The sequence below is a fragment of the Telopea speciosissima genome, chromosome 4 (genome assembly GCF_018873765.1).
Source record: "Telopea speciosissima isolate NSW1024214 ecotype Mountain lineage chromosome 4, Tspe_v1, whole genome shotgun sequence".
In the NCBI taxonomy this organism is placed as follows: Eukaryota; Viridiplantae; Streptophyta; class Magnoliopsida; order Proteales; family Proteaceae; genus Telopea; species Telopea speciosissima.
The window spans coordinates 35,982,396-35,997,737 of record NC_057919.1 but is presented as its reverse complement, the minus strand read 5'-3'; positions in this window follow the sequence as shown (position 1 = coordinate 35,997,737).

Here is a 15,342-nt window from a genome sequence, read left to right as displayed (position 1 = left end):
AAAGTTCCCATAGCCAACGCCATGGTCTCAGCTCCAGTGCCCATCCGAAGACGCACTTCATTTCTTTCCAGGTTCCTTGTCTCCTTGAACCCCTGCAAATCATTGCAAATGTGAACAGTGGATCCACTATCCACCAACAAAGAATTGGTTGGTTCAAAAGAAAAATTAGACTCATAAAGAACGTGAACATCACATGTACCTTCTTTAGCAGCCTCTGTTTCATCCGACTTCTTGTCTTTCAAAGTTGCCAGGTAAGCATGACAGTTTCTTTTCCAGTGACCATCCTTTTTGCAATAGAAGCACTTGCCTTTGTCTTTATTGCCAGACTTCCCACCCTTGGCTTTCAGGGTCTTGCCCTTACTTCCCTTTTTCTTCTTCTTCCCATTTGAAGAATGCTTTGCCTCAGTTGCATTGACCTCAGCATTATCCTTTTTCAAGGATGCTTCAGCCTCTACCAGCGCATTAACAAGCTCGGTGAGCTCCATCTCCTTCTCGGACATCTTGCAAGACATCCTAAAAGGTGCGTAGGCAGAAGTGAGTGACGCTAAGATCACATCAGTCTTGTATCGCAGGCTGAAATTAGTCCCCATGAATTTTAGTTTTTCAAATAGATTGATCATTTTCATTACATGATCCATCACTGGAGTCCCCTGGGACATCTTGGAGTTACGGATTTGACTCACTGCATCAGAATGTGCGTGTGTCAACTACCTGTTGAACAATTCAGCAAGCTTATCCATTTTACCCCCAACAGTGCGTATATCCTTGACTGAGTCTACAAATGACTTTTCCAACAATCCTAGGATATAGAGTGATATCTTGGAATCCCTCATGAGGAACTCTTGCATCTCTTCATTTACCTCAAAATCGTTCGGGTCGGGTTGAGGAGGAACTTGTTCATCTTGAACTGTGTACAGTCCTTCAGCAGTCAGGAGCAACTTAATGCTCCGATACCAATCGACATAGTTTGTACCATTAAGTTTGTATTCGCTAATGAGTGTGAATAGATTGGAATTAACGGCAGCCATCGTATATTAATCTACACATGCATAAGTAAATAACCACATGCTAATTGATGACCATTGAAAATAATAAATTGAGCACACACACATCAATGGTCTTTCATGATTTGGATTTCCCTCATAACCCAAAAGATGAATTGGATACCTACAACCCTTGCATGCATAACTTACCCTGCCGGGAGTCATTATACACACCATGGTAGTGTGGACTAAGCTATCCGCCTCATGGGCTTCCAATATTTTCAGCCACCTGGGTGTCATGTCCAGATCCTGTCGGCTGACATATACCCAAGTCATGTACTTACCTATTGCATTAGTTAGAATCATGGAATCATGAAAGATGGCCCACTGTCGCAGTGCCCTCTCACTATCCATACCCTAACGTATCTAGATAGAGGTAAATGTAGATAAATGTGTGACAGAGGTCCTGGAAATGTCCTGTCGGCTTATGCGGGGTCATGTCACACACTTTCTACATTTATCTTCAATAGGAGGCCATGGACATGTCTACCGATTAAGACTAGTCCATATTATACATGTATTATGAATAAAGAATGATTAATTAACTCTCACATACATGGATAGATTTAAACAACATAATTAATCAACATTAATTAAAAGTGATTATGGGATGGCGGCATTTTTATCAGAAGCAATTAAAGAACCCTCCCAATAAAAATGAAACTAATAACTTTGGGTGCATTTATCATGCCATGGATGCCACGCCTCGATCATCTCCTCCGCCCGATTACGTCTTCAAAGTAGGTGACTTGCATCTCCATAAGCTTTGAGCACCCCATGTGGATCACCATCGACATGCCTTGGGAGTCCTAACTCCTTTAAAATTACAATGGAAACCTAGGAAAAATTCTATACACTTTTCTTTCCATAATAATAAAGAAACCCCGCATGGAGAAACCAACCCACCATTTGGGCTGCCCATGGGGTGGAGTACATTTGTTTATAAAAAAGATAGGGGGAGAGAGAGAAAGAGAGAGAAGCATCACATCCACCCATAACCCCATGTATCACATACATAAACAATCCATCCATTTATTAGAATGCCCTTCCCATAATCACATCATAATATGATTTCATGCATGGGCATTAAAGTAAGTAAACCAAAAATTAAAACATGGATTCCTTCAATTATTGAACCACCACATCGCATGTGATAACATGTATCCAAGCCCATAAGATTAAAATCGTATTTTAATTGCAAGTGGGTAAAGATGGAATCTCTTCACCCATCATCATCCTCCAAAAAACAAAACAAAATAATAAAATTCTGCTTTGAAAAATCTGTTTTTTTTTTTTTTTGTTAAACTGGAGGGAAAACAAGGGGGGTGCATGCAACCCACTTGCGTAGGCTACAGGCACTCCCTGCGCAGCCCATAGGCACAAGGCCCACGGACAGCAGCCTGCAGGCCCACAGCCCGCAAGCTTGCTGCCCGCAGGCAGCAGCCCACAAGGGGATGCGCACAAGGGTAGGTTCATGGGGGAGGGCGTGCGCAGAGGCTTGGCAGCGTGCGCTCCCCCCCGCATATAGAATATGATTAAAAAATTTTAAAATTAAAAATTAGAAATCACAACCTAATTGGATACATGCTTCAATAATTGGAATAAATAAAACAAACCAAATCCATCATCACATGGGTAGGTTGTTACACTAACAACCTTGTAACTACCAATGTGCACATGGGAAGGTTGTTACAACAACCATATTCTAACCACCCATGTGCCAACTTGCATCCCACTCATGATAATTATATTAAACTATTAATTATCTAATATTCATGGGTGGGAAAGGTGGCTCTGATACCACACTGTTGGTCAAACAACGTTCCAGGGATCAAACCATGGTTCCCTAGGGAGACCAAGATATTTATTCTTAGGGTTTTGCACGCCCTGGGTTAGCCCATGGGTGCCCCATTTTAATTTTTAGGGCTTCCCATGGTCGCCCATGGGAACCCTGGTGCATCCCTGTTAGGGTTTCTCCTTCCCTCATGTGTCCCATAAAATTTATTATCACAGTAGGGACGAAGAAACTCATCCCTAGTCCATCACATGGCAAGGGGGATCCATCCTTAACTCGAATGCGCAGCGAAAAAGGTCAATTCAAGTTTCTTTCGCATCCCATAAATATTAATAATCAATAAACTGAAGGAATTAATGAAGAACTGCTAACCTGGTGAGGCTCAAGTGTTGCTCCTCCAATAGACAGTGGTTCCTCCTCTAGCGAGCGCTCCAAGCAAACAGATCTGAACCTCCAATGGTGCTACCAAGGTTCTACACACCAGTCCCAAATGCCCTCAAACTCCTCAGCACAGATCTAGGGTTTCACAAACCCTAACTCTCAAACACAGGTGAGAGAAGCAAGAAGAAGAAGAGAGATCACAAGAGGGAGAGAGAGAAACCAAAAATGCAGGAGAGAGAGTGTTTGCTCCAAAAACGTGGAGAGCTGCCTCTTCTGTGTTTTTTTTTTGGTCCCCTATTTATAATATTAGGGTTTAATTAAATCCTAGATAGATTTAATAGAGCCCTAGTGAGAGTCTGACTCTCTCTCTCTAAGTCTGGTAGTTCTGTTTAAACTCAAAGTGCTACACAAGTGAAAAAGCAGAATCTAATAGAGAAAGTATTAATTAGATTCTTCATTTAATTATTAATGGATAATTACAATTAGCACCAAATCCATTAATTAAATAAAGAGCCAATTAAATTAGCAAATTCTAAATAGCTCCCTATATGATAACAATTTATCATATACAACCCCCCCACTAATCAACACCATCATTATGGAATCTAGGGCATGTACACATGTACTGCCAAACCCCAATCCATAGTACATGTCCATATAAGAGCGTCTGTGCATCCGATCGGGTCCCGTAAAACTCGATAAAATACTTTATTTGAAATAACTATAAATAATGTATCATTTTATGTAAAATAAATTTTGCAAAACCATTTCCAAAACGATCGATCCGATTCGATCCGACCATGCCGAGCAGTCTTTATCTTGGTGTTCCCCAATCGGGCGTGGTGACCGTGTTGGATAACTCCTTCACTCACAAAGTGTTCACGCATTCCCAGAACACCGGCTTTGACTCGCTTGAGTCTCAATCATTGATGAACCAAAGAATGCGATCACACTTTGCAGTGATAGGGTTCCCTTAGGTTCAAGGTGTCGGTGACACATGTCTATCCCTTCCTACATCTGGCAGTAATACATGAGGGAATCGACAAAGTAGATTCTTCGCCAATGCACACATCAAACATGTGAGCACTCGCATTCGTACCCTGACATCACATGTCTAGGCATACCCAATGCGATGACCATATGATATGGGTGCCCAACCCAAACCCTAGTCGTGACTACCATTTTAAGTATAACTTACGGACACATAATGCTCAAAAAGTTTATATTGCATGTGACAATATTAAACTAAAATGTATAAATGTTCAATACAAAGGTGAACCGGGTTGAACCGGACCGAACCGGGTTTGATGGACACACACTTGTCCAACAGAAGAGAAGGAAACAGAGGAAGAAGAAGAGACTATTGGAAGAATAAGACAGTTAAAAAAATTACAGATCAAACAGAGACTGCAATTCCCCTCGCTCAAAAAAAAAAAAAATCCCCTCGCTCAGGCTTTCTGATCCGATCAATTTCACAGTCCATAATCTTTGCCTATTCCATCTTTTTGATCTTAGATCAAACTTCTGTCGTTGATTAACTCCACGAGCTTGGGAGAATCAGCATCCATGGACGCCATGTTCATCTTCTTCAATTTCCCTAGGATCGCAGGTAAGCCAAAAATAACGATCTTCATCTCTTCTTCGCATCTCCTACCCAACAACCCACTCACTAAAAACCCCATCTCCTTCTTGTACCTTTCTCTTTTGGCTACTCTTCATTACATTCTTCTTTCGAAAATCCTAATCTCAGTGTTCAAATTAATTTTCAAACCCTTAGTCGAACCATATTTCAATGACCGAACCCTAGCCACCGACCTCTCTTCCTTCGTTTTTTTTTGTTTCAGGGGAGGAAAGAAAAGAGGGGAAAGTTTTGGTTTTAATAGGGGGTTTTACTCTTTGAAAAACCAAAATTGTGAGGAATTTTCTATCTTCTTTGATCTTTGTTGCGAAATCTTCTCCCATTTTGTCAATCTGTAAGCTTGAATCAAGCCTGGGAGATCAATACTCTAGTATTCAAACGAATTTTTGAAGATTCACCATTACCATTTGCAAGAAGCTTTTTGAATTCGGTTTCTTCAAAATTTTCATCCACAAGGAACTGCAGTTCCAAATCCGAGAGGGTGTTTGTGTAGGTCAAACTACGATCCAGGGATCAAACCATGGCTCCCTAGGCAAACCAATTAACTGAAAATTAGGGTTTTGCACACCCTGGGTTATCCCATGGTGTCCCATGGGTGCTCCATTTTAATTTTAGGATTTCCCATGGTTGCCTATGGGACCCCTAGTGCATCCCTGTTAGTGTTTCTCCTTCCCTCATGTGTCCCATGTAATTGTAGAACACATTAGGGACAAAGAAAAATACATCTCTAGCCATCACATGGCAAGAGGGATCCATCCCATACTTGAATGCACAGCGAAAATAAATCGATTCGAGTTTCTTTCGCATCCCATAAATATTAAACAATTAAAACTGAAGGAATTAATTAAGAACTGCTAACCTGGTGAGCCTCAAGTGTTGTTCCTCCAATAGATAGTGGTTCTTCCTCCAAGAAGCACTCTAAGCAGATAGATTTGAACCTCCAATGGTGCTACCAAGGTTCTCCAAGCCAATCCGAATATATCTCCCATCAAATCTGGGTTTCTAAAACCCTAGCTCTCAAAACTAGAGAGCAAGAAGAAGAAATCATAAGAGAGAGAGAGGGAGAGCCAAAACCGAGGGAGGGGGTGGCTGTGAAATTCGTGGAAGCATGCCTCCTTCCTGCATTTTGGGTCCTATTTATAGATGGGTTTCCAAAACCCAGATGGGAAGAATCCCTGTGAGAGTTTGACACTCTCTCTCCTGATTTGCTCTATCTCTTTATCTTAGATTGGCTTTATCTGTTTATCTTTGAGTCCTTTGCTTGGTGAAGAAGCAGAATCTAATAGGGAAAGTATTAATTAATTACTTTATTTAATATCTATGGATAATTATAATTTGCATCATATCCATTAATTAAATAAAGAACCAATTAAAATTGCAAATTCTAAATAACTCCCTATATGATAACAATTTATTATATACAACCCCCCCACTAATCAACACCATCATTATAGAATCTAGGGCATGTACACATGTACTGCCAAACCCCAATCCATAGTACATGTCCATATACGAGCGTCTGTGCATTTGATCGGGTCCCGCAAAAACGCGACAAAACACTTTGTTCAAATAATTATAAATAATCTATCATTTTATGTAAAATAGATTTTTGCAAAACTATTTTCAAAACGGCACTGGATCCAAATTCTGATCCGACCATGCATAGACAGTCTCTATCTTGGTGTTCCCCAATCGGGCAGTGGTGACCATGTTGGATAACTCCTTCACTCACAAAGTGTTCATGCATTCCCAGAACACCGGCTTTGACTCGCTTCAGTCTCAGTCATTGATGAACCAAAGAATGCGATCACACTTTGCAGTGATAGGGTTCCCTCAGGTATAGGGTGTTGGTGACACATGTCTATCCCTTCCTACATCTGGCAGTAATACATGAGGGAATCGAAAAAGTAGATTCTTTGCCACTGCACACATCAAACATGTGAACACTCGCATTCGTACCCTGACATCACATGTCTAGGCATACCCAATGCGACGACCATATGATAAGGGTGCCCAGCCCAAACCCTAGTCGTGACTACCATTTTAAGTAAAACTTAGGGACACATAATGCTCAAAAAGTTTATATTGCATGTGACAATATCAAACTAAAATGTATAAATGTTCAATACAAAGGTGAATCGGATTGAACCGGATCGAACCGGGTTTGATGGACACACACTTGTCCAACAATCTCCCACTTGTACATCAAAGCCAGTTCCCCATACATTTTAAACCCATGCCCTCCATGTGTTTCTCAAACACTTCTGGAGACAAACCTTTGTCATGGCATCGGACACATTTTCAGTTGTGTCCACTTTGGAGATAGTCACGTCGCCCTGCTGGATAATCTCTTTGATGAGATGATACTTTCACTGCACGTGCTTGTTCCTCTGATGAGCCCTAGGCTCCTTAGCTTGTGCAATGGCCCCTCTGTTGTCACATAACAGGGGAATGGGGCCCTAGACAAGGTCAGGGACTACCTCCAAATCTGATAGGAATTTCCTTAGCCAAACACCTTCCTTTGCTACATCACAAGCTGCAAGGTATTCTGCTTCGGTAGTGGAATTGGCTGTAGACTTCTATTTTGTACTCCTCTATACAATGACACCTCCACTTATTAGACTCGTAATAACCCACAATACCTATTGCATAGCAAACATCCGGCCTCGTACACAACATAGCGTACATAAGACTCCCTACTGCTAAGGCATAGGGAATCCTCTTCATCTCTTTAATGTCCGTCTGAGATTAAGGACATTGAGATCTGAAAAGACTGACTCCATGTCGGAAGGGAACACTTCCCCAGTTGGAGTTCTCCATGTTAAATCTGGTCAGGACTTTGTCTATATAGGTAGCCTCTGACAAGCCTAGCATCCTTTTCTGACGATCTCTTACGAGTTTGATCCCAAGGATATAGCTAGCTTCACCAAGGTCTTTCATCGAAAACGTTGTGGATAACCACTGTTTTACTGATGAAAGGAATCCTACGTTGTTACCCATCAGCAATATGTCATTTACATACTGCACTCCCACTGATCTTCTTATAAACACATGGTTCATCCATGTTTTGATCAAAACCAAGCGATTTGATTGATTGATCAAACCTGATGTTCCAGCTCCTAGAATCCTGCTTCAGCCCATAAATGGACCTCTGCAATTTGCACACTTTTCTTTCTTCCTCCAAGGAAGAGAACCCCTCTGGTTGTTCCATGTAGATTTCCTCTTGGAGAAACCCATTTAGAAATGCAGTCTGCACATCCATCTGCCAGATCTCATAATCAAAGTGTGCAGCGATAGCCAATAAAATCCTGATGGATTTCATCATCGTCACTGGTGAAAAGGTTTCCTCATAGTCCATACCCTGTTTCTGGGTACAGCCCTTTGCCACCCGTCTCGCTTTGAATCTTTCGACCTTTCCATCTGTGCCCTTCTTCCTCTTGAAGATCCATTTGCATCCAATCGGCTTAACGCCAAGTGGTGGATCGACTAGAGTCTAGACCTTGTTGGAATGCATCGAATTGATTTCAGAGCGCATAGCCTCCAGCCACCTAGTAGCATCAACATTCTTCAGAGCCTCAGAATATGTCATCGGATCATCATCCGATTCAACCGATACCATGTGGAACTCTTCCACTGTTTCCTCTTCGGTTAGAAGAGTAAGCCTGGTGGGTGGTCTAATAGTCCTCCCACTGCATCGAGGTTCTTCAGGTGTTGGTATTTCAGCGGGTATGTCAATTGGTCTCACTTCTGGAAGTGACGTTTCTGAGCTATCTGATAGCTCTTTAATGACTACTGGTTCGGACCTCTGGGTCATCATTTCTTCCTCCAGAAATGTGACGTGTTTACTTACAATGACCTTTTGGTCAACCTGGTCATAGAAATAATAGCCTATCATGCCTTTGGGGTAGCCTAAGAAATAACATCTTAAAGTCCTGGATTCTAACTTGTCTGTCTGTTGCTTTCGCACATGTGCTATGCAACCCCATACCCTAAGGTGTTGAATATTAGGCTTGCGCCCTTTTCACAACTCAAAGGGTGTCTTGGTTACAGACTTAGATGGAACCCTATTCAAGCTATAAATTTTCATCTCTAAAGCGTACCCTCAGAAAGAGAGAGGCAGCTCACTATAAGTGAGCATCATCCGGACCATTTTGTTGTGGTGTGCCTGGATTAGTTAGTTGATTAACTATCCCTTGTGATATTAGATATTCTTTAAATTCATCCGATAGATACTCTCCTCCACGATCTGATTGTAAGGATTTGACACGTTTATCGAGTTGTCTTTCGACCTCGACTTAAAATTCTTTGAATTTATCAAAGGCTTCTGATTTCCTATTCATCAAGTATATGTAACCATATCTAGAGTAATCATCGGTGAATGTGATAAAGTACTCATACCCATACCTTGCTTATATGTTTATGGGTCCACACTTGTCAGTGTGTATCAACTCCAACAGATCTGTGGCTCTAGCACCTTTATTGCTAAAGGATTTCTGGGTCATTTTGCCCTGAAGGCATGACTCACAGGTGGGGAATGGTTCCACCCTCACACTCTCTAAGGGCCCATCCCTCACCAATCTACTGATTCGGTCCAAATTAATGTGACCTAATCTTAGATGCCACAGGCATGTTGAGTTCATTAGAGCTGCTTTCCGTTTCAAATCAACATTTGAAACAACATTCGTTCTAATAGAACAATCTAGAAAATACAAACCACTTTGCATATAACCAGATACCACAAAGGAATTATTAAAACGAATAATTAACTTAGTATTAAAGGAAAATCTATACCCGTCCAAAATAAGTTTTGAAACTGAAATAATCTTCCTCTTAAAAGAGGGTACATAATAGCAATCCTTTAAAACTAAACAAGCAGAACTAAAATTTAAAATAAAAGTCCCCACAACCATTGCCATGGTCTCAGCTCCAGTGCCAATCGGAAGACGCACCTTATTGCTTTCCAAGTTCCTTGTCTCCTTGAACCCCTACAAATCATTGCAAATGTGAATAGTAGAACTACTATCCACCAACCAAGAATTGGTCGGTTCAAATGACAAATTAGACTCATAAAGAACGTGAATATCACATGTACCTTCTTTAGCAGCCTCTATTTCATCCTGCTTTTTGTCTTTCAAAGTCGCCAGGGAAGCACGACAGTTCCTTTTCCAGACCCTCCTTCTTGCAATAGAAGCACTTGCCTTTGCCTTTATTACTAGACTTCCCTTACCCCTTTTCTTCTTCTTCCCACTTGAAAAGGCTTTGCCTCGTGCTTGACCTCGCCTTGTCCTTTTCAAGGACATTTCTACTGCATTAGCAAGCTGAGCTCCATCTCCAGGACATCTTGTATGACATCTTAAAGGTTGCATAGGCGGGGATGAGTGATACTAAGATCACATCGGTCTTATATCGCAGGCTGAAATCAATCCCCATGGATTTCAGTTTTTCAAATAGATTGATCAACTTCATTACATGATCCATCACTAGAGTCCCCTGGGACATCTTGGTGTTGTGGATTTGACTCACCACATCAGAATGGGCGTGTGTCAATTGCCTGTTGAACAATTCAGCAAGCTTATCCATCTTACCCCTAGCAGTGCGTATATCCTTGACCGAGTCCAGAACTGACTTTTCCAACGATCCTAGGATATAAAGCGATGCCTTGGAATCCCTCATGAGGAAGTCCTGCATCTCTTCATTTGCCTCAAAATCGTTTAGGTCGGGTTGAGGAAGAACTTGTTCATCTAGAACTGTGTACAGTCCTTTAGCAGTCAGGAACAACTTAATGCTCCGGTACCAATTGACATAGTTTGTACCATTAAGTTTATATTCGCTAATGAGTGTTAACATGTTGGAATTAATGGCAGTCATCGTATAATAATCTACACATATACAAGTAAAAACCACATGCTAATTAACAACCATTGAAAAATAATTGAGCACAAACACATCAATGGTCTTTCATGATTTGGGTTTCCCTCATAACCCAAAAGATGAATTGGATACGTACAACCTTTGCATGCATAACTTACCCTATCGGGAGTCATTATACACACTGTGGTAGTGTGGACTAAGCTGTCTGTCTCATGGGCTTCCAATATTTTTGGCCACCTGGGTGTCATGTCCAGATCCTATCGGCTGACATACACCCAAGTCATGTACTTACCTATTGCATTAGTTAGAATCATGGAATCATGAAAGATGACCCACTGTCGCAGTGCCCTCTCACTATCCATACCCTAACGTATCTAGATAGAGGTAAATATAGATAAATGTGTGACAGAGGTCCTGGCAATGTCCTGTCGGCTTATGCGAGGTCATGTCACACACTTTCTACATTTATCTTCAATAGGAGGCCATGGACATGTCTACCAATTAAGACTAATCCATATCGTACATGTATTATGAATAAAGAGGGATTAATCAACTCTCACATATCATGGACAGATTTAAACAATCATAATTAATCAACATTAATTAAAAGTGATTATGGGATGACGGCATTTTTATTAGAAGCAATTAAAGAACCCTCCCAAAAAAAATAAACTAATAACTTGAGTGCATCAATTATGCCATGGATGCCACGCCTCGATCATCTCCTCCACCCGATCACGTCTTCAAAGTAGGTGATTTGCATCTCCACAAGCTTTGAGCGCCACATGTGGATCACCATCAACATGCCCTGGGAGTCCTAACTCCTCTAAAATTACAATAGAAACCTAGAAAAAATCTATACATTTTCCTTCCATAATAATAAAGAAACCCCGCATGGAGAAACCAACCCACCATTTGGGCTGCCCATGGGGTGGAGTACATTTGTTTATAAAAAAGATAGGGAGAGAGAGAGAAAGAGAGAGAAGCATCACATCCACCCATAACCCCATGTATCACATACATAAACAATCCATCCATTTTATTAGAATGCCATTCCCATAATCACATCATAACATAATTTCATGTGTGGGCATTATTAAAGCAAGTAAACCAAGAAGAACATGGATTTCTTCAATTATTGAACCACCACATCACATGTGATAACAAGTATCCAAGCCCATAAAATTAAAATCTCATTTTAATTGCAAGTGGGTGGAGGGAGGGATCCCTTCACCCATCAACATCCTCTAAAAACAAAACAAATATTCAAAATTCTGTTTTGAAAAATAACCCCCTTTTTTTAAAAAAAAAAAAAAAAAAAAAAAAACTGGAGGGGATTCAAGGGGAGTGCATGTAGCCCATTATAGCAGGCCGCAAGCACTCCCTGCGCAGCCCATAGGCCCAAAGCCCACGGGCAGCAGCCCGCAAGCTTACTGTCCGCAGGTATCAGCCCATATGTGGGCTGCGTACATAGGCAGGAACAAGGGGGAGGGCATGCGTAGAGGCTTGGCAGCGTGCGCTCCCCCCCCCCCCCCACATACAATCATGATTAAAAATTAATTTAAAAAAAAAAACAATTAACCACATCTTACAAGGGTACATGCTTCAATAATTGGAATAAATAAATCAATAATCAAATCCATCATCACATGGGTAGGTTGTTACACTAACAACCTTGTAACTACCCATGTGCACATGGGAAGGTTGTTACAACAACCATAATTTAACCACCCATGTACCAACTTGCATCCCATTCATGATAATTACATTAACCATTAATTATCTAATATTCATGGGTGGGAAAGGTGGCTCTGATACCACACTGTAGGTTCAAACTACGGTCCAGGGATCAAACCATGGTTCCTTAGGGAAACCAATTAACTGAAAATTAGGGTTTTGCACACCTTGGGTTATCCAATGGTGTCCCATGGGTGCCCCATTTTAATTTTAGGGTTTTTCATGGTTGCCCATGGGACCCCTGGTGCATCCTTGTCAGTGTTTTTCCTTTCCGCATGTGTCCCATGCAATTTTAGAACACATTAGGGACAGAGAAAAATACATCTCTGGTCATCACATGGCAAGAGGGATCCATCCCATACTCGAATGCGCAGCGGAAATAAATCGATTCGAGTTTCTTTTGCATCCCATAAATATTAAACAATTAAAACTGAAGGAATTAATCAAGAACTGCTAACCTGGTGAGCCTCAAGTGTTGTTCCTCCAATAGATAGTGGTTCTTCCTCCAAGAAGCACTCCAAGCAGACAGATCTGAACCTCCAATGGTGCTACCAAGGTTCTCCAAGCCAATCCGAATATATCTCCAACTAGATTTGGGTTTCTAAAACCCTAGCTCTCAAAACTAGAGAGCAAGAAGAAGAAATCACAAGAGAGAGAGAGGGAGAGCCAAAACCGTGGGAGGGGGTGGCTGTGAAATTCGTGGAAGCATGCCTCCCTCCTGCGTTTTGGGTCCTATTTATAGATGGGTTTCCAAAACCCAGATGGGAAGAATCCTTGTGAGAGTTTGACACTCTCTCTCCGGATTTGCTCAATCTCTTTATCTTAGATAGGCTTTATCCGTTTATCTCAGATTGGTTTTATCTGTTTATCTCAGATTGGCTTTATCTGTTTATCTCTGAGTCCTTTGCTTGGTGAAGAAGCAGAATCTAATAGGAAAAGTATTAATTAATTACTTTATTTAATATCTATGGATAATTACAATTAGCACCATATCCATTAATTAAATAAAGAACCAATTAAAATAGCAAATTCTAAATAACTCCCTATATGATAATAATTTATCATATACAACCCCCCCACTAATCAACACCGTCATTATGGAATCTAGGGCATGTACACATGTACTGCCAAACCCCAATCCATAGTACATGTCCATATACGAGTGTCTGTGCATCTGATTAGGTCCCGCAAAAACTCGACAAAACACTTTGTTCAAATAATTATAAATAATCTATCATTTTATGTAAAATAGATTTTTGCAAAACCATTTTCAAAACGACAGTGGATCCAAATTCTGATCCGACCATGCACAGACAGTCTCTATCTTGGCGTTCCCCAATCGGGCAGTGGTGACCATGTTGGATAACTCCTTCACTCACAAAGTGTTCACACATTCCCAGAACACCGGCTTTGACTTGCTTCAGTCTCAGTCATTGATGAATCAAAGAATGCAATCACACTTTGCAGTACCAGGGTTCCCTCAGGTATAGGGTGTCGGTGACACATGTCTATCCCTTCCTACATCTGGCAGTAATACATGAGGGAATCGACAAAGTAGATTCTTCACCAATGCACACATCAAACATGTGAGCACTCGCATTCGTACCCTGACATTACATGTCTAGGCATACCCAATGCGACGACCATATGATAAGGGTGCCCAGCCCAAACCCTAGTCGTGACTACCATTTTAAGTAAAACTTAGGGACACATAATGCTCAAAAAGTTTATATCGCATGTGACAATATCAAACTAAAATGTATAAATGTTCATTACAAAGGTGAACTAGGTTGAACCGGACCGAACCGGGTTTGATGGACACACACTTGTCCAATAGTTTGTTTCAGCATCAGCATACGGCGGCGCACTCTGTGGTGGTCCCTTCGGCAACTTTCGCGAAACACAACTTCTATTTTTTCATTGACGGCTGGTTCACCAACAGTGGTTGGTGTCGTTGCTTCAAGGAATAGTTCTCCAACAGTGGTTGGTTTCATTGGTTCAGGGAATGGTGGTCCCCAGAACCGTAAACCTACAATTGATTCGAGTAGCAAGGGAAGGGGGTGTGAAGTTAGGGATGCCTGATGGGCAAAATGGTAAGCTAACACCCATTAAAGTTATATTTGTCATTTTAAAGCATCAATGGCCAATACATCAGCAATTAACGGAAATGCTCCAACGGAGTGGGGCTGACTGTAATGACAAACCTAAACTCAGGGGGTGTGGCTGTATAATTTAGAAACACAATGGGTCTCTCTGTATTTAGTAAAAACCTCAGGGGGTGGTAGTGTAATTTTCCCTTGTTTTTATGCTGACCATATTTGGCCAGATTAGTAGCTAGTTGTATACAAAAAGAGTCATTTCTATATAGGAAACATAGGTTAGAAGCTTTATCAGAAATACATATAAGGTCTTTAATAAGCTCCCAGGGCCATGGATATCTAGTTGGAGATGGAAGAACATCGGTGATTTGCTTGTTGGAGCACCACACTTCTTGGATCTTCAACCCCATACTCGTAGCATGGTTTAGACCAAACCGAATACTAAATAAATCTGGTTCCATACTATTGGTAGTATTTATATGTCCTGCAGCAAAAAACACCAAACTGCCTCCTAGTAATATGATATAGGACCAGCCTGCCAATCTTAGTCCAGGAATGTAGTGTCCTGCACAAATTAAAACAGGAAAATTGAGAACAGGTATAATATCAGAGGAAAGGGATAAACTAACCTCTTGGTGGGTATCAGTACAATATGGGGTGAAATAGAGGGGGGATAATTTTAAATCAGAAATCCATTTGTTCACATTATTTATAATCCAAAGGGGATCAGATCTGATGGTCCTATTCACGACCCGGTTTCGTAGAGACCAAATAAAA